Genomic DNA, 23,029 nt, shown 5'->3' on the forward strand with positions numbered 1-23,029 from the left:
CCAACATGTCATGCAAAATCTATTAAGATAAAGTAAATAATGATAGGGCGTGCAATACTGTGAGTGAACCCCCATGTGGTTTCCACAATTGTCAAAGTCATTATTGCATTCATAAACATCCAAGTTACCTGTCATGTTATATTAAAAAATACAGGGCAAATAATAATGGCTGGTAGCTTTTTGCAGCCACCAGTAGTATCACAATTTAATATTTTTTTCCCCTCAAATATATATTTGAGGGGCAGCACCGTAGCATAGTGGTTAGCACAATTGCTTCACAGCTCCAGGGTCCCAGGTTCAATTCCCGGCTTGGGTCACTGTCTGTGCGGAGTCAGCACGTCCTCCCCGTGTCTGCGTGGGTTTCCCCCGGGTGCTCCGGTTTACTCCCACAATCCAAAGATATGCAGGTTAGATGGATTGGTCATGCTAAATTGCCCTTAGTGTCCAAAATTGCCCTTGGTGTTGGGTGGGGTTACTGGGTTATGGGGATAGGGTGAAGATGTGGGCCTGGGTAGGGTGCTCTTTCCAAGAGCCGGTGCAGGCTCGATGGGCCGAATGGCGGCCTCCTGTACTGTAAATTCTATGATTCTACATATGGTCTAGATTACCTGATTGCAAAACCTTGGTAATCCCAAATGAATTACTTTTATTGGTACAATTGATAAGTGTTAGGCACTGAGTCCCATTTTCAGTTACATAGCTTTTTTATTGGAGTAATAATCTTAGTTATTTTGTATTTCTTTGTTGCAGCAAATCGTCATAGAATCATAGAATCCCTACCGTGCAGAAAGAGGCCATTCGGCCCATTGTGTCTGAAAGAGCAGCCTACCTAGCAATCTAGTCACTGCATCTTCCTATGCAGCATTGCATTCTTTGCCTTGAAAAAAAGTCTTGTTAGATTAAGTTCTGGATGAGGAGTCTAATGGAGCAACATTACAGGGTGGGAGCGGTTTTATTTTCCAGTGTTTTAACCCCCAAAATATGTCATATTGGCATTGAGATTTATTGTTTCATTATAAAAGAAGTGTAATAAAACAGTGAAATTTCATCACCAATGCATGTGCATCTGTTGGCCTCATTTTCCGTCAGTGTAATGCATACCATTTCTCATCTTGGGCTTGTGCTTTTAATCCACAGTTGGAGAGTTTTGTTCCTGCATTTCAATTGTTTTATTTAGGAGCCTAGGACATTACTGAGGTTGAAAAAAGTTAAGGAAAATACTAAGTAAACCAGTAAGCATTGAGCTGTAATGCTAATTTGGAAGTTAGGTGGATTGGCCATGATAAATTGCCCTTAGTGACCAAAAAGGTTAGGAGGGGTTATTGGGTTACGGGGATAGGGTGGAAGTGAGGACTTAAGTGGGTCGGTGCAGACTCGATGGGCCGAATGGCCTCCTTCTGCACTGTATGTTCTATGTTAACACACTGAAGATTGCAGTAGATAGGAAAAGCTAAAATAATAAGAACCTTAATGTCCTGAGCAATATTGATGTAGAGTTCGAAAAGTTGTGATGCACCTTGATTTCCATGGAGTAATGATGTAAAATGAATCTGTAAAAAGGAAGAAGAACAGTTGGGAGGATGTTTTCAAGTTTCAGGCGAATAAGAGAAAGAACAGTGTTAATGCTATTGATTTCATTGTCTTTATTGAAGTAAATTTGAACACCCTAACAAGGATAAGGCTTACAAATTTTCAAGTAATTTCAACTCAAATGTTCTATCAATGCAAATCTACGGAAGAATCCATAGAAGCCCGACAGGAGGGCAGCAGGGTAGCACAGTGGTTAGCACAGTTGCTTCGCCGCTCCAGTGTCTCGGGTTCAATTCCCGGCTTGGGTCACTGTCTGTGCGGAGTCTGCACATTCTCCCCGTGTCTGCGTGGGTTTCCTCTGGATGCTCCGGTTTCCTCCCACAGTCCAAAGATGTGCAGGTTAGGTGGATTGGCCATGCTAAATTGCCCCTTAATGTGCAAATGGTACTGGGTTACAGGGATAGGGTGGAGGCGTGGGACTATGTAGAGTGCTGTTTCCAAGCGCAGGTCCGGACTTGATGGCCTCCTTCTGCACTGTAGGGATTCTACGATTTGTTGCCCATCCCTAATTGCCCTTGAACTGAGTGAGTGTCCCACTTGGCCGTTTCAGAATCAAACACTTTTTCAATGTTTCACCATTAAACTTTTAATTCAAGATTTTTTAAAAAATTCTAATTCCACCATCTGCCCTGGTGGGAGTTGAACCCTGTGACAATACCATTATATAATCGCCTCCCCAAGATAGTGCTGTAAAGATACCATTTCCAATTTACAACAGACAGAATCAACTTTATTTCTAAAATATAAGCTGATACATCTTAACCAAGTGAATTTAATTCCTAAAACTGTACATAATATTGTGATCAAACATATAGTTTTATGTGATTTTAAAATGTTAACAAAGACAATTTACAGATAATTGATTAAGTTTTATGTGGACAATTGGTGCAATAAGATCAAATGTAAACCTTACCTAACCTGGGATTTGGGACTAAATTCATACAACCCACTGTTGACGTCAACTGGGGCTCTTTTGGTAGTAATCTCTGAGTCAGGTTGTGAGTTCAAGTCGCACTCCAGGCACCTGAGCACAGGAACGAAGGCTGACACTCCAGTGCAGTATGAGCAAGTGTTGCACTGTCAAAGGTGTAGTGTTTTAAATGAGTCTTTGAACAGCTAATCTGCCTTCTCAGGTAGATTGGAAAGGTCACTTTGGAACTATTTTGAAAAAGAAAGTCACAGTGGAGTTATCCTGAGTGTATTGCCAATATTTATTCTTCAATCACTAAAGCAGTTTACCTCGTCATTATTTCATTGCTGATTGTGGAAGCGTGCTGTACATAAATTGGCTGGTGCATTTTCTAAATTACAACAACGACAACAGTTCCAAAGTATTCCATTGGTTGTAAAGCACTTTGGGATGATCTGCCCAGTCATGAAAGGCGCTATAGAAATGCAAGTTTTTCCCCCAGCCAGCTGGATGAAAATATCTTCTCTTTAATGATGCAAAAGTTCAAAGTAATGGGTTTTGGTTGCCTTCAGTCAGTTCTACGTGCAAGAGTAGATACCAAATTACTGATAATTTGGTCCTGAATTAGCAGTATCACTCTGAGACACCACAAATATGTCTAGTGTGGCAAATGAAATTGCCACATTGATGCAGTGGCTGGTGCAGTTTTGAAGTTGGGGTAATGGAAGTTATTTTACTGTGGAGGGAACTTTCTTTTACATCAAACTTTATTCACTTGTGTTAAATCCTGATTTTAAGCTGACTGTTCCTCTCAATTTCCAAAATAATCCTGAAAAAGTATATCACTAGGATAATAGGTGCCATATCAATTGTCATATCGTCCCATAAAATATGACATTTGATTTTAATGCTAACTTTCAGCATGTGTTAGTCTTACTCAGTGCAATATGCAACAGAAAGGTGAAGACAAGGCTGGGATTACACTTTATTTTACCTTTCATTGGAGGATTGAAGGACTTCAGAACATTGCAATATATTTTTGGAGCTCCTAAAATTGATTCTGAGGAAGTTTGATCAATTTGAAAGATGTGCACATTGTATTCAGGCACATGGGGCATCAACACGGTGCACAATTAAAAAAATTGAACAGAAGGCATATTTGGAGGGAATGGGGGAAATTCAACTCGAATAAAGAGGACTGGCGTAATTATGAATGAAGGATACATATTGAGCAGAAAGTGAATGAAGTAGGAGAGGATAAAATAAATGTTTTCCTCACCATGATGGGGCCAGATATTTTGAGGTGGTGTCTAACCAGTGCTGCCCGCAAGACCCCAGTACTACGGTCTAATTTGACATTAATGATATTCTGGACTCACATTAGAGCAAGAGATTGCCATGGTAAGAACAAATTTACATGAGTAGTTGCATTCTGTGAAATGAAGCAGTTACCAGGCGAGACTGTTGCAAATGATATTCATGAATTAAAGAAACTCTCTCATCATTGTGGGTATGGCATGAACTTGGAAATCAACCTTAGAGACATGTTTGTAGGAGGCCTAAAGGGAAATAAAATCCAGGCCAAACTGAGCAAAGACAATAAGCAGATGTGGAAGGAAGCCTGTGATGAGGCCAATGTTCTGGAAGTGACAGAAAGAGAAATTTGCAAGTTGCATGGGAGTTCTTTCCCTGAGCCAGCTAGGGGGGGTCCATCAGGTTTCAGTAAGATCCTGGCTTCTACAGGCAGGCTCACAGTTTTGGGGTCAGAAATTTAGAAGGTACCATTACTATGGTAACCACCAATTATTTAAATACCCACATTTCCAGTCAAAGTGCTATGCTTGTGGGAAAGCCAGTCACATCCCAAAGGTATGCAGGAGTAGAGGAAGCAGTAAAGCTCCAGGTTACAGTCGGGTCAAGGTTGTGGTCGATCTAAAACTAGTTCAGGAGTCTGGAAGTCCTCAAACGTGTGGAAACGGAAGTTGATGTTACTGAGCAGGAAAATCAAGAGTGGCACTCCCGAGAGCAAAAGAAGCAATGCTTGAAAGATCAGAGGAATAGGGCTAAAGATAAAATTCCAGCACTCTCAGTAGAATTGAAAATCAGAGATTCACAATTTACTTATTGATACAGCTGCAGCTTTATCTCGGAAAGTGAAAGTCCCTAGGTCACATTCTCTTTCTCAAAATTGCTGTGAAACTGACTAGTTGTTTCAATGATAGTGTCAGGTCAAGTTAGTATTATGGTGGAATAAGATGATACTTTCTATTAGTTGCGATTGGTAGTGTGAGGGGGGGGGAATCAAAGTCTCCCGGATGGGAAGAAATTGATTTAAGAAGATACGATAAAACCAGACCGAATTATTTACAGAAGGGATTAGTAAGAATACGTCTGACATAGAAGGCGTGTTAAGAGAGCACAAAGTGGGAAACAGTGGGTAAAGAACTGACTAGATTAGAAAGAGCAGGAGCAGATAAGAAGGTTAAGAGCAGGGAATGGGCTCAATGGATAGTTCAAAAATTAGATGGGTCTGTTTGGGTTTGTGGAGATTACAAACAAATGGTAAGTGAGGTGATCGAGAATGATCATTATCCACTGACGACCAGTGAAGATATGTTTTCCAATTTGGCTAGTGGAAAGGTGTTCAATAAGATAGATTAGTGCAATGCATGTTTATATTTAGGACTGACTGACACATGCAAGGAACTATTTTCCATTTGTACAGACAAAGGGTTGCATCAGTGTAAAAGGTTACCATTTGGCATATCTACTGCTCCCGCAGTGTCCCAAAGTGAATCGGGTACTAAGTCGGATGAAAGGAGTGTGCTGCTTCTTAGATGACATTCCAATAAGCTGTAAGACAAAGAAACAACATATTGTAAGATTAAATGAAGTCATCAGATTTACTTGTGGCATCAGTGCTAAAAAGCACAAGTGTTGCTTCATTGTGTCAAGTGTAGCCTATCTGGAGGTATCCGCCCAACGCAAGATAAGGTTGACGGATTTTGAAAACAAAGAAACCAGACCAAAACTAACTTCGAATAATACACAACAATCTCTATTAATGTTCTAAGTTCATCCTCTCCATGGTATCAATTGTTCAACGGTGGAATAGATTTTTGCTCTGAGCCACACACCATGCTGACTTGGAGCTAACTGCATGCTGTTCCTTCAAAACCCTGGAACTCCATCCCTAACAGCACTGTGGGTATACCTACACCACTTGAACCACAGCGGTTCAAGAAGGCAGCTCACCACCACCTTCTCAAGGTCAATTAGGGTTGGACAATGAATGCTGGCCTGGCCTAGCCGGCAGTGCCCATATCTCTTGAATGGATGAGAAAAACAAATGTATTCACAGCAAATCCCACAAACCGCAATGTGTTAATGACAAAATATTTATTTTTGTGATGATGACTGGGGGATTAAATATTGTCCAGGACATTGGGAAAACTGTCCTCCTCTTACTTGAAATAGTGCCGTGGAACTTTTTGCGTCCACCGACCCCAGGCCCACAGTAATGTGGTTGACTCTTAACTGCTCCCTCAAGGGCAATTGGGGATGGGCAATAAATGCTGGCACAGCTTGTGACACCCATGTCCCATGAACGAATAAAAAAAAAATTACTAAGATGATGCCCACGAATTCAACACCAGGTACAAAATTTAGCTTAAAGATATCTGTGAATCATTCAGGAATTTCCTTTTCAGAGTGTTTGATGTTTATTCAATTCAGTTTCTTTTATCCAGTGGGCTCAGTATGGATTAAGATTTAGGGGAAAAATGAACGTGCATTAATGGAGGAGGCAGGATGAAAAGATGGGAGTTCCTTAGCAAAGAGTAAGAGGGAGTGTGATTTGGGTGGAAGTATTTAAGCACTATGATGGTGTTTTATATGTGATTAATTATATCCTGGGTGCCACTGGAGGATGTATATTTAAGAGACTAAAATATGTAATACATTTGGAACAAATTAATAAAGCTTAAATGCAAATTAATTTGTTCAATTTTGTCGACCTTACATTTAAAATGGAAACTGCTTGGGCATTGAAGAAAGTTGAAGCAAAAATGACAAAAATATTCTCCTACTCCAAACTGTAAATTAGGTGATTGGGATGATAGAATTAAACTTGGATGAATGGAAGAAAAGTTGGAAGCATCAAGTTCATGCCAGTGTAAAAAGCATTGCTGACTTAATTAAACTGAAGCTCTGGGCCTGTTTCTGTTTCCACTCGAGGCAACCTGTCTTTTGTGAATGATATTGCTAAATAGTTGAGAATTAGGATGGAGTTTTATGGCCTCCTCATGACAGGGACAGATTAATAAATGCGGCAAGCTGTTCAAAAGTCCAATGATTTTGGTGGAACCGGAAAACCGCCTCCAGCGAGAGGGCTGTAAAAGCCCACCCTTCTGGACAGTGTAGTGTAGAAACTGGATTGACTGATGTTTATTTGACTTTCATGCTGTCAGTCTGGCCAGAATCTAACCTACACCTCAAAAATTGCTTCAATGTTAAGCAGGCTGACCGAGAGAAAGCTTGTGTAACATATACTGAATTTTTTTTTTTGTATAATGACACCTAAGAATGTTTTATCTAATTATATCCAAAATTTCTACAAATGTTGTTAGTTGGAGTGTAAAAGGGCTAAATCACCTTGTGAAATGCAGTCAGGTGTTTTCTCATCTGCAGAAGTGTTACACTTACATTGTTTTTCTACGAGACCTATTTGCACAGTTTATCATTTTAGACTTAGGGCAAGTCATTTACTCAATGTCACTTTAAACCAAGGGGTGCTCCACTTTTGATGCACAAATATATCCCCTTTGTCTCTTCGTATATCATAGCAAACCCTGAGCTATTTCCTGCTCATTGAACACCCTACAGCTCCTCTGTCATGAACGCTCTGATTCCTACAAATAATAATAATAATCTTTATTGTCACAAGTAGGCTTACATTGCAATGAAGTCACTGCAAAAAGCCCCTAGTCACCACATTCCGGCGTCTGATAACTGCCCAATAGATTCTCGCTTGCAAGTCTTCTCCTCTGATCTCTTCCAAGTGTGAGTGATGAAGTTATTGAAGGATATCAGGTCACAAAGATTCTGTTTGATGACCTGCCAGTATTTAAAAATGACTGCCTGGGAGATACCTCGCTCATCAAAATTATTTCACATGTTCATGGACATGAACGGAATCCTTCAATGATGGTATTCCATAGTTTCTTCAGTGTGGAATCTTTCGGTGTTTCCTCTTGCAGCTACTGGCTTGCATGGCGCAAAATGTACAAGACCAATTGATGGACTTGCATTCTCTTGCAAGTGTAATGCTGCAGCTCCCTTGAATCCACCAATTTTATTGAAACATTCTGGATATTTCAATGTTAAGTTGTGACCAAAGGTGACGGGAGTAGTTTCTGAGGTTGATTTTCCCATGTGAGGTCTGACTGATTCCATGGATTGTCACTTGCATGAGGTCACGGCATGCTGGTAGACCTGCAACTGCTGTCACTTAATCTCCATGACGTAGAACATCTGTGACACCCAGGAGGATGGATTGTGCTTGCACTCCAGGACTATGGATATTGCATGTGGAATTAGTGAACTGTACACTGAAAGCTCCGCAGTTGGACACATGTTTTAGATTCGTAGGGATAGCATGTTGGCACTTCTCATGTGCCAAGTTTGGAAAATAATGAGTAGTTACCCACTATTTTAGGGCAGATCATTTGAATTTTGGCAAACCAGTTTGGTAAGTGTAACTGTTCCCTTGTTTTCTATGAGATTGACATTGTGAAATAGGTATTCACCCCTCTTCATCAGATGAAATGAAATGAAATGAAAATCGCTTATTGTCACAAGTAGGCTTCAAATGAAGTTACTGTGAAAAGCCCCTAGTCGCCACATTCCAGCGCCTGTTCGGGGAGTCTGGTACGGGAATTGAACCGTGCTGCTGGCCTGCCTTGGTCTCCTTTCAAAGTCAGCGATTTAGCCATGTGCTAAACAGCCCCTATATCATGAATATTATTACCATTTTCCGATTTGGCACTCACCTCGTATATTTTTATGACAGGGTACCAGGTGATCATTCTTATGGCTGAAGGCACCCATTGTATATGGTCTGTTTGGATCAGTGCACGGCTCTTTATAGCTACATCAGTCTTTGCTCCAGTGAACTGTCACAGCCAGTGGCTCTTTCTGCCATATGCCTTGCAGTATTGAAGAAAAGCTTTGCATTTCCTTGGTGCATGCAGAAGGCCACACCTTCCACATGTCATGTATATTTGGGCGCTTTAGTGAGTGCATCAACAATTGGGATGGTACGTAGGACATGTACGCTTCATCAACCTGTAACGATCACTTTGTATTTATACCCATCCTTGAGTAGTTCTTCAATACTATATGTTTTAGGCTTGTCTAGCAGACCTTGCTTGCTAGAATGCTTCCATAGAAATAGATGTGACCACCAGCTTCCCATTTCCAGCATCAGAAAAACTTGATTCTGAATTGGTCTTGCAATACAGTCCGTGGGCGGGATTCTCCATTAGCTGATACCAAAATTGGTGAGTGTGATCGGGCGGAGAATAGCTTCCGACGCTGAAATCACGGCAGGCACCGGTTTGACGCCAAATCACGATTCTCCGTCACCTCGAAAACGGCGTCACTGCGTTTCACTCTGCGTGTACTTTAAACACCGTTTGCATATCATTAGTCAGCCCACCCGCGATTCTCTGCCTCCGATGTGCCGAGTTCCCGACGGCATGGTTCACATCCTTTCAAAAACCGTGAACCTGGCGTGGTGGCTGCTGAGAGAGAGGGTGTACGGACAGTGGGCAGTGGGGTCGGGGTGGACAGACACGGAGTACCATTGCCGCTGTCAGCTATGCAACTGCACACACCGCTAACAGCCCACTTTATAGGTCCGTCCGTCTCCCCGCCCCCCCTCCCACCCCCGGGTGCCCTCTAGCCCCAGCCGACCCATCAGCTGACTGGGCAATCTCCGGCATAATCAGTGCCATCTTTGCTTCGGTAAGTGTGTGTGTGTGTGTGGTGGGGGGGCGGGGGGGTGGTGGTAGGAGTGGCTGCAGCTTGTCAACCTTAAGAGTTTCAATCACGGACCCGGCCAATCCCGCACCGTTTTCATGGGAATCGACTGTGTTCCATGCGCCGCCGGTGCTAGCCCCTCAATGGTAGCGGAATCGGTCCAGGTGCGGCGCACATTTTTCTGCCATAAAAGTCCACGGATTCTCCGTTGGCGTCAGCAGTCGGAAACAGAGAAATCTGCCCCACATCTTTTGATAATGCATTAGCTCTTCTGCTGTTAATCCTGAGATGTTTAGCCCATGTAGATTTTCATTTCCAATTCCTGGGTGAGTTTATGTGGCTTGCTTCTCTGTATCAGACACGCCTGAATCAAGACACCAAAGCTCTGTACACTGTTCTAAAATTTTGGCTTTGTTCGTAGGTCAGCTGTGTTCCCGTCAAACAGGAATCTTGTTGACATTTTGACAATATCCCTTTGACCTTTATTCTCCTTTAGTTGCTTCAGTGGGATGGGTGTCACTGTTGTTTTCACATGCTTTTCCGAAGTTCCACTTGTTATAATTACAACCTTCCCTGGCCCAATTTGTGTGGCCTTTTTGTTTTGCTTGACATACTCTTGCTTGCCATTTATCCGGCCCATCCCTGGTCACTCGCCTTTCCCGACTGAACTAACCTGGTGCTGGTCCTCGATCTACTGTCCCACTCAGAGGAGACGGGCCATGCACTGTAATCTCATGAGGGATCAGTCTGCTTATTAGCTCTTTACTTGAGACTTTCAAGCTTTTCTGTGCAGTCAGCATGCTGCATTGGAAACAATCTCCGATGCTGTGACTTCCTTGTTGTCTGGCCAAAACATTGATGGTCACCTCATGCCATGTAACATGATCTAAGACACCATGCCGTACCTGTACCTAATCTTGCTGCCAGGCTGTTTGACCAGCACTGGACACCGTCATATTTTTATAATGATTTAGGCAGCAGTTGCTCTCGGGAGTGTATAAACACTTTGTGGGTTCATTTATTTGGAAGCGACACATGGAAATATACAGATGTAGAAAGCTTGAAGACATCAGCAGCAGAGTTGTGTGTGTGCTCCATTTTAAAGCAAAAGAAAAATTAAGACTGATTGCATGATAACATATTAATAATCTTTATTAGTGTCACAAGTCGGCTAACATTAACAGTGCAATGATGTTACTGTGAAAATCCCTGAGTCGCCACACTCCGGCGCTTGTTCGGGTACAACACGTCTTTCGGGGCTTGTGGGAGGAAACTGGAGCACCCGGAGGAAGCCCACGCAGACACGGGGAGAACATGCAGACTCTGCACAGTCAGTGACCCAAGCCGGGAATCGAACCTGGGACCCTAGCTCTGTGAAGCAACTGTGCTAACCATTGTGCTGCCATGCATGACACATTTCCTTTGTCGTGATGCCATGCTGCTATCTCTGAAATGCATATTACAGCAGCCTAGGGTTGCGTACTAATAACCTCTCTAAACCACTCTGCCTCACCACAGCCATTCTTCTCTCTTCTACTTAAAACTACCTCTTTGGTCGAGCTAACAGCGTTTTCTTTTTCTTGTCTCTAGTTTGTATTCTGTAAGATCAAGTGCAACATGACCTTTAGAAATCTATTAGCTCCGATTTATCCCAGTGCATAATGCAGACTCATTGACTCTTAAAGTCCTTAAGTTCAAAGGTCTTTATTCTTATTGTCCAGACCTTTTCACCCCCTTCTGGTCTTGGTGACCTTTGGCATTGGATTTCAATGGAGATGCCTGCACTTTTCGTTGACCGTGCTGCTTTCTGTCAAAATGTGGTCAAGGCTTGAGTGGCAACGCCAGCCTTTGAATCTCAATAAGCCTTTGGCTGCCTGCGACAAGGGCCTTACACACTGCCTGACACACATCTGTTAAAATGATGCAGCCACACATGCTGTGAGGCTCCAGTGAGCAATGCATTGTTTTAAACCTCCCATTCCCTGTTGTCATTCAACACAGCTGGTTTAAAACTAGGACTGTAATCTATGCAATAATGTACTTCCACCTAATAGGGATTCCCACTGTTTGGGCAGTGTTATTTGAAGTAGCTTTATTATTTTACAAACAATTCAATTACAAAAATTCTGATGCTAATGAGATTGTGGTAATTTCCAGTGCTAATGATTTATGTTGCATTTTATTCAAGAGCTGTTTCTTCTGAAGCTGATGTAGCTTTGCTCCCCATTTCTTCTGTAGCTAATTTTAAAATAACTGTAAGGCTCCCTTATGAATAATCAGAAAAGGTATTTCTTAAGTGACATTTTTTTTCATAAGTCTTCATTATTTAGTGTAAGCATACATGTGTATCTTTTTTATTGCATGTTGTAGAGTATGTTGCATTCATCTTTATGTCACATGCAGCCAGCTTTGCCTCCTGGTAATCTGGTAATTATGTTACTGAAAGTTCCTAAAATTATCTTGATACCTGCAATGGTTTAATAACTTGGATAGATCAGTTATTTTGTAAAGCCTCGAAACGTGCCTCAAATAGGGTAAAAATAATTAACACTGAGGTATAATGTAATACAATATGATGCAGTGGAATAGGCATAATGTGATTATAGTCATACAGGGATTCCAAAGCAAGCATGGAGCCTCATACTTGAAAGTTTATGAATCAACAGAAATAGGCCAAAGAACTCCAGAATGAAAATCATGAAATTTGACATACATGCAGAATGTTTAAATGATTAAAGCGTGAAATAAATCCAGGCCAGTCTCTGTCATAATTTAATTCTTTGAATCAATAAGGTACAACATTTCCAGAAACATCCCCTGTGCGGGAGATTAGATTGGTTCCAGATTGTATTAAAAATGACACAGGTGAACTGTTGCAGTCCCCTTAGTAACTGTAAAACAATCATTTGAATTTCCCGTGACCAACTTAAATGAATCGTACAAGATTTCAAGTTTTAAGACTTCCACTATAACTAACAAAAATAAACATTGACAAAATGTTACTAAGTAGGCATCAAATTCTCTAAAATGCTCTAGCTATAGAAAAGATATCCATTTTAGCACACTTGAAAACCCCCATGATGCATTTATAGTTCACAGCATACTCTACATAGAAATGCATAGCATCCTTTTTTAAGTCTTCTGAGGAATCTGTAGCTGACCTTCAGTAACACGGCTTACTCCGTTGATTATTTCACAAGGACACCGGCATGCCAGGTCCAATCTGTCGGGGTTGTTAACTTTCCACATGTTCGGTTACTTTAACCGGAGAACATCTTCCAATCAGTCTGAAAGTTAAGAGAAAACATACTTTTTCTTTCTTCTGACCACAGTACTTGCGTTCCTCCTCTCTGGGATATCTCTCTCTTTCCAAGGTTTTCCAATCAGACTGCTTTGGGGTCTCAGCCACAACAAGAACAGTAACCTCTTGCTATTTATGCTCATGTGTGAAATATGGCACTTGGGTCTCGGTAAATCTCAACCTGGGCCCTCTTTCCCCATTGTAACCATCACCTGGCCTATTGCTTGGTCACATACAATACAACTTTGCACCTTCCCTCTTTTCCTGGGCATTCTGTTTTGCCTTAAAAGAGACTGTTTAATACATAACCATCTTGTAACTGTCACAACACCCTAGGCTAGTGCAAGATCAATTCCAGCCCCACTTCACTCAGTTGCAACACAGGTAATATTAGATTTCATTTACAATACCTGAGGTCCTTGGTTGATCCCAATACATTATATATATATATATATATATATCACACATACACACAAATAACATAGAGGGGAAGGGTGGTGGAAAGGGAAAGAAAATATGAACAACAATAAAGGATAAAGATCTTTGATGCACTGAGATGATTTCCGGTTAGTGCATTTCTGAAGTTCAGCTTTCATTTTGATACTTCCTCTTCTTAGCTTGAGAAAATTTTCTCTGGTACGGCTGTCTACTTTCTCTTTAGAGTCAGTGTCATTCCAGGATCACAGCAAAAATTGTTGCAAGCATCCACTTCTTTCAGAACTGAAAGCAGCTCTTTCACTTCAGTAAGCAGAAGAGAGAGAGTGTTCCTTTCATTCCAAGGTCTAAATGCTTCTGCCTCGTTCAAGTTTTCTCAGAAAGCATCACACAGGAACCTATCACTGACTGTTGTCAGGCAGAACACAGTCTCTGGCCAACCCACCAGTTGGCCAATTGTTCCGACTCGCTCCAAACCTGGATCTTAAGAGCCACTTGGTGCCGAAGCGTCTGGCTAAAAACAAAACCTGGGAACACCGTGTCCTGACAAACACACTGCTTCAATGTTGAGTTATCTGTTTAAAGGCACATTCCGACTTTGTGTTCATGGACCAAAATAATAAAATAACATAAAAGAAATGGAAACAAAGGAAATAAACAAGAAGGACTCTTACATACCTCTCATTATATAACAAGATCTTGTCAAAAAGCCCAGCAGTTGGACATGAAATGCTTATTTCAAGTAGAGAACTGGAAAAAAATAATTAATTAATCCATTCATCAATTAAGGGACATCTCCTAGGAGAGCCTGGAAGAGGTAATGAAATGCATTGACAGAGGCTCACATTATGAATTTAACTTTACTATTGATATAGCTCCATTTAAGCACAGTAGAGAGCTTTCAATCCATTAGACATTAACTATAAATGGGTGATCAGATAATCTGTCCTTATTTTTTCAAAATATTGTGATGCTCCATGTCTTTACATATGTTGGGCATTCAACAAATCGGCAAAATAATATTTAAAATATTTTTAAGAGCAAACCGAGAGTGATATCTGGAATTTTGCAGATTGGATTAAACCATTCAAGTTTCCTTTACAAAAATGTTAGAGTGTGATAAGTGTTTTAAATCAGTGTTTCATTTTATTACTGCATTATTTTAATTGTGCAATTGCTGCAATGCAAGAAAGATGACAGTTGGTGGCGTCCTAGGTTTTATTTTAAAAAATCAACACCTATAAGTTTACACTTCTGATGCATGTTTGCAATCAACTCACTTGGGGTGCACCAGATAGTTTAATTTTCATAGCTTATATTGATTATCATTAGATTTAGGATTTGTATTAATTTGGACTATTCTCCTTCATAGCTAATGAAGTCTCAACAACCACTAGAAAATCTAACCATAGGAGCAGCTGAGCATAATTGTTTTCAACAATTCAGAGTTGCGAAATAAACTTAAATTGACAGTTTTCTGATGTTGAAGTAATGATGTTATAAATTCTCTTGATGAGTTTAGTTTGAACAAGCATTTTACTTCTCTAAAACCCAAACGTATGTGGCATCACATGTATTTTTAAAACAACCAACTGCTTCAACGACTTGTGCTCAGAAACTTGTCATGAATGAGGTGTGATCAGCTGAGGCACGATCAATTTGACAGGAGACGAAGTTGAATCCAAACTGAGGCTTTATTAGTATCAGATGTGTGGCCTCCCACAGCAGCTGACGAAATGGCTGCGAGCTGGAGGCCACGCATATTTATAACCCGGCTCCTGGGTGGAGCTAGCTTGCAGGGGCCCAGGTGAACCTGTAGTGCAGGTTCTACCGTACAACCCTTAATATAGGAACACAGTGGTTTACCACATTCACCCCTGTTACAATTGAGTCCGGTGGGGTGGTGGAGAACTATATAACAATTAGCAATCTTTAATATTTACAGAGCATTAAAAAATATGTCTCTGGTCATCCGGCGGGCTGGTCAGAAGTTCAGCTGGTCCAGCGTCTTGATGGTCCTTTGAGATTGACGAAGTGGAACCGGCGATGTTGGTGGTGTAGTGGTCGAAGTTGACTCTGGGAGCGTGCCAAGATCCTCTTCATCAACGAGGGTGGGCAGGAGGAGGACAGATGGTCCTAGGTGGGTTGATGGGGGCGGGGGGAGGGGGGGGGGGTGGCGCCGGGGGGTGACTGGGGTGGTGTGGGGGCAGAGCCTGCTGGTGCTAGGTCCCTGAGGGAGACGGTACCCTGGCGGCTGTCGGGGAATGCCACGTAGGCATACTGTGGGTTTGCGTGGAGCAGGTGCACCCTTTCCACCAACGGATCCGCCTTGTGGAGCTGCACATGTTTACGGAGAAGCACGGTTCCCGGAGCTGTGAGCCAAGTTGGCAGCGATACTGGGGACGGCAAAAAGACATTCATGTGGTGTACTGTTAGTAGCAGTGCAGAGTAATGAGCGAATGGAATGTCGTGCATCAGGGAGGACCTCTTGCCAGCGGGAGGCCGGGAGATTTCTGGACCGTAGGGCCAGCTGGACGGCCCTCCATGCCGTCCCATTCTCCCTTTCTACCTGTCCGTTTCCCCGGGGGTTGTAGCTCGTCGTTCTGCTGGAGGCGATACCCCTGCTGAGCAGGAACTGACGTAGCTCATGACTCATGAATGAGGATCCCCTGTCACTGTGGATGTAGGCGGGAAGCCGAACAGAGTGAAGATAGAATTAAGGGCTTTAATGACGGTGGCAGACGTCATGTCGGGGCATGGGATGTCGAAGGGAAACCGGGAGTATTCATCGATCACACTGAGGCAATATCTGTTTCGATCGGTGGAGGGGAGAGGGCCTTTGAAATCCACGCTGAGGCGTCCAAAGGGGCGGGAGGCCTTCACCAGGTGCGCGCGGTCCGGCCGGTAGAAGTGCGGCTTGCACTCCGCACAGACCTGGCAGTCCTTGGTGATCGTCCTTACTTCCTCGACGGAGTAGGGCAAATGTTGTGCCTTAATGAAATGGTACAGCCAAGTGACCCCCGGGTGACAAAGGCTGTCGTGCACGGTCCGGAGTCGTTCTACCTGTGCGCTGGCACATGTACCTCGGGATAGGGCGTCTGGGTGCTCGTTGAGTTTGCCAGGGCGATACTTAATCTCGTAATTTTAGGTGGAGAGCTCGATTCTCCACCGCAAGATTTTATCATTTTTGATCTTGCCCGGCTGTGTGTTGTTGAACATGAAGGCTACTGACCGTTGGTCAGGAGGAGAGTGAATCTACTGCCGGCCAGGTAATGCCTCCAATGTCTCACAGCCTCAAAGATAGCCTGGGCCTCCTTTTCAACGGATGAGTGCCGAATTTCGGAGGCATGGAGGGTGCGGGAAAATAATGCCACATGCCTGCCTGCCTGGTTGAGGGTGGCGGCAAGGGCGACGTCTGATGTGTCGCTTTCTACTTGGAAAGGAAGTGTTTCGTCTACAGCGTGCATTGTGGCCATGGCAATATCAGCTCTGATCCGGGCGAAAGCCTCTTGGGCTTCGGCTGTCAGGGGGAAATGAGTGGGCGGGCCTTGTCCGCATAGTTTGGGACCCACTGTGCGTAATTCGAGAAGAACACCAGGCAGCGTTTGAGGGCCTTGGGGCAGTGGGGGAGGGGGAGCTCCGTGAGGGGGCGCATACGGTCGGGATCGGGCCCCAGAACTCCGTTCTGGACTACGTAGCTGAGGGTGGCTAAGCGATTTGTACCGAACACACACTTCTCCTTGTTATACGTGAGGTTGAGGAGAGTGGCGGCGCGAAGAAATTTAGCGAGATTGGCGCCGTGGTCCTGCTGATCATGGGCACAGATGGTCACATTGTCTAGATACGGAAACGTGGCCCGCAAGCCGTACCGGTCGACCATTCGGTCCACCTCCCTTTGGAAGACCGAAACCCCATTGGTGATGCCAAAGGGGACCCGAAGGAAGTGATATAGCCGGCCGTCTGCCTCGAAGGCGGTGTATGGCCGGTCCGATTTACGGATGGGGAGCTGGTGGTCAGCGGATTTCAGGTCTACCGTTGAGAAGACCCGGTACTGTGTAATCTGGTTAACCATGTCAGATATACGTGGGAGGGGGTACGTGTCGAGCTGCGTGTACCTTTTGATGGTCTGTCTGTAGTCCACGACCATTCTGTTTTTCTCCCCAGACTTAACCGCTACCACTTGAGCTCTCCAGGGACTGTTGCTGGCCTCAATGACTCCCTCCCGAAGCAACCGCTGGACCTCGGACCTGATGAAGGCCTTATCCTGGGTGCTGTACCGTCTGCTCCTGGTGGCGATGGTTTTGCAATCTGGAGTTAGATTGGGCAAAGAGGGAAGGAGGATCGACCTTTAGGGTCGCGAGGCCGCACACAGTGAGGGGTGGTAAGGGTCCGCCGAATTTAAGGTTCAGGCTCTGGAGGTTGCACTGAAAATATAGGCTGAGGATAAGTGCAGCACAGAGGTTAGGGAGGACGTAGAGGCGAAAACCGTGGAACTCTACGCCTTGGACTGTGAGCGTGACCGTGCAGTACCCCCGGATCGCTACGCGATGGGATCCGGAGGCCAGGGAGATATTTTGATTGGTAGGTGTACCCTAAGGGAGCAGTGCCTTACCGTATTCGGGTGTACAAAGCTCCCCGTGCTCCTGGAGTCCAGTAGGCAGGAGGTCACATGGCCGTTGACTTTCACGCTGGTGGATGCTTTGGTCAGCGTATGTGGTCGGGACTGGTCGATTGCCATGGATGCGAGCCGTGGTTGATCAGCGGGTAGTGAGGCGGCCGTTGAGTTGGGGTCCTGAAACGCCGTTGATATCCATGTGCTGAGGGGTGGACAAGATGGTGGCGCCCGGAGGTCCTGGGAATTACAAAATGGTGGCGCCCATGGAACGCACGTTGCGGAGGTGGAGCAAGGTGGCGGCGCAGATGAAACGCGCGTGTTGTGTGGGGGTGAAGATGGCAGCGTTCATTGCTCACACATGGCCTGGGGAGGAGAGGAGGATAGCAACGCCCATTGTCCGTGACCGGGGGTGGTGGGGGCGACCGCGGCCGCTGAGCGGGCCTGTCACACCACTGCGTAGTGGCCCTTCTTCCTGCAGGCCTTACAAATGGCAGCGCGGACTGGGCAGCGTTGGCGGGGGTGTCTTTGCTGGCCGCAAAAATAGCATTGGGGCCCCCCGGAGATCACTGGCTGGCGCGTGGCGCAGGCGTATTGGGTGGGTAGCGCCCCCCGCTGGGGCGGCTGCCTGTGGGGCACATGAAGCGAAGGAGGAGTGGGCCGCGCGGTTGGGGGCGTAGGACTGGACATTGCGCAGAGCGACCGTCATGGAAAGCGCTAGTGTTTTAGTCTCTGCGAGACCCAATCCCAGTTACAAAAGAGTCCCGCATAAGGAGATCTGAGTGCTCCTTAGCTATAACGTCCTGGCAGTCACAGTCCCACACTAGTGGGATCAGGGCCCTCCAGAAGTCCTTGATTGACTCACCAGGTAGTTGAGTACGCGTTGCGAGCGCGTGTCTGGCGAAGAGCGTGTTCATCTTCTGCTCATAATTTTCTTTGAGTCGAGTCATGGCATCAGCGTAATTGGACGCATCCTGGATCAGCGGGAAGACTTTGGAGCTGAGTCTGGAGTACAAGATTTGAATCTTCTGAGCCTCTGGAACAGGGGTCGGTGCTGCGTTGATATACGCTTCAAAACAAGCTAGCCAGTGCTGAAAGTCCTTTCTGGCATCGCTTGCGTGTGGATCCAGCTGCAGTCGATCTGGTTTAATCCGGAGGTCCAACTTCTGAATCTGATACTAATAAATTGAGGCACGATCAATTTGACTGGAGACGAAGTTGAATCCAAACTGAGGCTTTATTAGCATCAGATGTGTGGCCTCCCACAGCAGCTGACAAAATGGCTGCTCGCTGGAGGCCACACATATTTATAACCCGGCTCCTGGGCGGAGCTAGCAGCAGGGGCCCAGGTGAACCTGTAGTGCAGGTTCTACCGTACAACCCTCAATGTAAGAACACAGTGGTTTACCACATCAGCTGATTGAATCTGTTTAAAATCTGACTTTAACTGTAACCAGCAGCGTCTTTTAGCTGGGTAAATGGGGTAGGTACTAAAATACAAACAGAAAGTGTGCGGAAAAACACAGCATCTGGCAGCATCTGTGGAGAGAAAAACAGTACTAATGTTTTGAGTCCAATGTGACTTTGTATAGGTTTTCGGGCTTTTGGGGTGTAAAACAGATATAGCTGGGTTCCAAATGTTTAACTTATAACAATGCGATCCTCAGTTGTGCCTGAGCTAAAAATGAAGAACTAGTATTTATGAATCAAGTAGAATTTATCAAGCAAAATCTAGCATACTCAACAAAAAGGTCTTTACCCCTCATGGGCTGAGGATTCATCATGTGCTGTCAGCACAGGTGCTGCCTTTTTACTACCGTCTCTGAAGTGATGTTACGTTGAACTGTGGCTCAGAAGAATCATACCACAAAAGCCATGGTAAAACTATGCCAACAAAGACTCCATTTTAACCCCGATTATTACTAGACTCGAGCAGGCTTTGTCGAGATGAAACTGCTCACCCAGCCTGGCTGATGGTATTCTGTCCACTTGATGTTAAAACAGAAGTCTAGCTGTGAAGATCCAGGGCACTTCTATCAACAGCCCCCTTTTAAACTCTGGCTTCCCCTCTATAAGGTCCAGTAACCGCAAGCCCCATCTCCCGCTCCTCCAGCCTCCCCACCAATACGGTAGTCTCACACCATTAACCGCCATCCCCCTCCTTCCTGCTCCCTCAAATCCTCACTGCTCCCTCAAAGCCACCCTGCCCCCTCAGATCCTGCCTGCCCCCTCAGATCCTGCCTGCCCCCTCAGATCCTGCCTGCCCCCTCAGATCCTGCCTGCCCCCTCAGATCCTGCCTGCCCCCTCCGGATCCTGCCTGCCCCCTCCGGATCCTGCCTGCCCCCTCCGGATCCTGCCTGCCCCCTCCGGATCCTGCCTGCCCCCTCCGGATCCTGCCTGCCCCCTCCGGATCCTGCCTGCCCCCTCCGGATCCTGCCTGCCCCCTCCGGATTCTGCCTGCCCCCTCCGGATCCTGCCTGCCCCCTCCGGATCCTGCCTGCCCCCACCGGATCCTGCCTGCCCCCTCCGGATCCTGCCTGCCCCCTCCGGATCCTGCCTGCCCCCTCCGGATCCTGCCTGCCCCCTCCGGATCCTGCCTGCCCCCTCCCGATGCTGCCTGCCCCCTCCCGATGCTGCCTCCCCTCCGATGCTGCCTGCCCCCTCCGATGCTGCCTGCCCCCTCCGATGCTGCCTGCCCCCTCCGATGCTGCCTGCCCCCTCCGATGCTGCCTGCCCCCTCCGATGCTGCCTGCCCCCCACAGCTCCTGCCTGCCCCCCACAGCTCCTGCCTGCCCCCCACAGCTCCTGCCTGCCCCCCACAGCTCCTGCCTGCCCCCCACAGCTCCTGCCTGCCCCCCACAGCTCCTGCCTGCCCCCCACAGCTCCTGCCTGCCCCCTCCGATCCTGCCTGCCCGGAGACCTGCCTCTTCCTGGAATCACTTCTCTTGGCCTCTTGGGTGCCTGCTTGCAGCCCCAGTCCTGACCACTACAGCTTCTGGTGCTGCATGGATGAGAGAGCTGCCGGCCGATCAGCTCTCTAAGGCAGGACTTCCCCACACATGAGGGGTGCAGCTCCCGTCTCCATCCAATTAACACTCAGAGCTTGCATTTCACACAGGGCGGACTGTGTTGGTGGGGATGTGCTTGCCACTGACTCTTCAGGTGACGGCAAGTGAAGCCCCACCTTCCTAAAAGTCTTGGTTCTCGTTGTTTTGTTATGTTTCCTTTCTAACATAAGCGTCTTCCTTGTGTTGCATTTGTCATGGAAGGTCGAGACGTGTAAATAACTTCAACTCATTTATTTACACTATGTACACTTTTATAACTTGAGTTCGACACGACTGCTGATCCTATTATAGCTAACTGACTAAGCATCTGTCTTCCACGTGGTGGGTGTGATAATGAATCAACCCTGTGCCTCTCCTCACTGACTGTCTCCACTGGCCAAAGGGGGTGATCATGTGTGTGGTGTCCTTTATGTATGCGTTGGTGTAATGCCCCTCTGTGGTCGTGCCACCTCCTTGTGTATCGTGAATGTCCATTGGTTGCCTCCTATCTAACTTATCTATTGGTTGAGTGTGTGTGTGTGATGTTTCTGGTGCTCCCTCTAGTGTCTGTCTAGCTTACGTGTATTTACAGTGATGCACATCACCACAGTTGTGTCCAGCTATTGCCCCTGGGAATATCGAATTATGTTATTTTCCATTCCTCCTATACATCCAATTTAACATTCTCAACCACATTTTCAAATTCCTTCATCCCGTCTTCTTTCATCCACCATTGATGGCTGTAACTTCAGCTATCGAGGCTATCGAGGCAATATAATCTGGAATTCCTTCCCTAAACCTCCTCCTTTCGGACCCTCAGTAAAACCCAAGTATTTTTTATCAAGGTTTTTCACCTTATTTATCACCTCCAATTTTTCACCTTATTTGGCTTGGTTACCAGTTTTGAGAAACATCTTCCGATGTTTTACTACAATAAAAAAAGTTGGAAAAATGCAATTCATCATTGTTCTGAGACCCATATAGAAAGTGAAGTTACCACACGATGCAGCAAATGCAAAACGCGATCGAGTGGAGAATCGAATGTCCAGCCGAAATAAAGGTCCGTGCCTGGCGGCGAATTGAACTTCATGCCCTGGCTCCACACTTGCGGCGGGATTCAGATTTGTGCCAGTGCCAGCGGGTAGGTTCTGGCTCTCATTGAGTTCACTTAGTGGGCCGGGCACCATATTCTCTGGGCCCGCGTGATTCTCCGACCCCCCCCCCCCCCCCCCCCCCCCCCTGAATAAAGAGACCCCCATAGTCCTCCAGAAAAGAGAAACATGTCAGGAAGCACCCTAGAAAATAGAACCCGACCCCCACCCCCGACCCCCACCGGAGGGCGAATCTTGCCCAGGATTTTCAAACCAAGAAGCATTAATTCATTAATCGTTCCGCAAGAAGCTAGAGAGCAATCCGGACAGAAGCACTGAAATAAATGACTCATGTAACACTCACTGGTGCAATACACATGGCTCAGACGCAGGAAGCCCAGCATGTCAATTGCTGGAAAGATAAACTAGTGACCTGTGCGGGGAAGCAATGGCGTAGTGGTATTGTCAGTGGATTAGTAAACCAGAGACCCAGAGTAATGCTATGGGGACCCAGGTTCAAATCCCGTCACTGCAGATGGTGAAATTTGAATTAAATAAAAATGGATTTCAGAGTCTAATGATAACCATGAAACCATTGTCAATTGTAAAAGTCCTGCAGGGAAAGAATCCTGCCATCCTTACCCGGCCTGGCCTCCTGTGACTCCAGATCCACAGCAATGTGGTTGACTCTTAACTGCCCCCTCGAGGACAATTAGGGACGGGCAATAAATGCTGGCCAGGCCTGCGGCGCCCATGTCCCATGAACGAATAAGAAAAAAACTCAGATCCATGAGCTGCAAATCATTGGACTGTAAGTGCCACACACGCACCGATGTCAGCCTTGCTCCATTCATAATCACCTGCTAATGCTCGCATTCCAAGCATTGTATGGCATCTTTGTATTTGTCTATATATAGAACATAGAGAAATACAGAACAGGCCCTTCGGCCCACGATGTTGTGCCGAACCTTTGTCCTAGATTAATCATAGATTATCATTGA

At 45.6% G+C, this 23,029-nt stretch overlaps 1 protein-coding gene across 2 annotated transcripts in view; it reads left to right on the forward strand.

Annotated features, from left to right (window-relative positions):
- The window catches only part of nt5dc1 (5'-nucleotidase domain containing 1), a 764,356-nt gene that overhangs the window by 244,970 nt on the left and 496,357 nt on the right, over positions 1–23,029 (forward strand). The gene's annotated exons all lie outside the window — the stretch shown is intronic.

The sequence above is a fragment of the Scyliorhinus torazame genome, chromosome 4 (assembly GCF_047496885.1).
Source record: "Scyliorhinus torazame isolate Kashiwa2021f chromosome 4, sScyTor2.1, whole genome shotgun sequence".
In the NCBI taxonomy this organism is placed as follows: domain Eukaryota; kingdom Metazoa; phylum Chordata; class Chondrichthyes; order Carcharhiniformes; family Scyliorhinidae; genus Scyliorhinus; species Scyliorhinus torazame.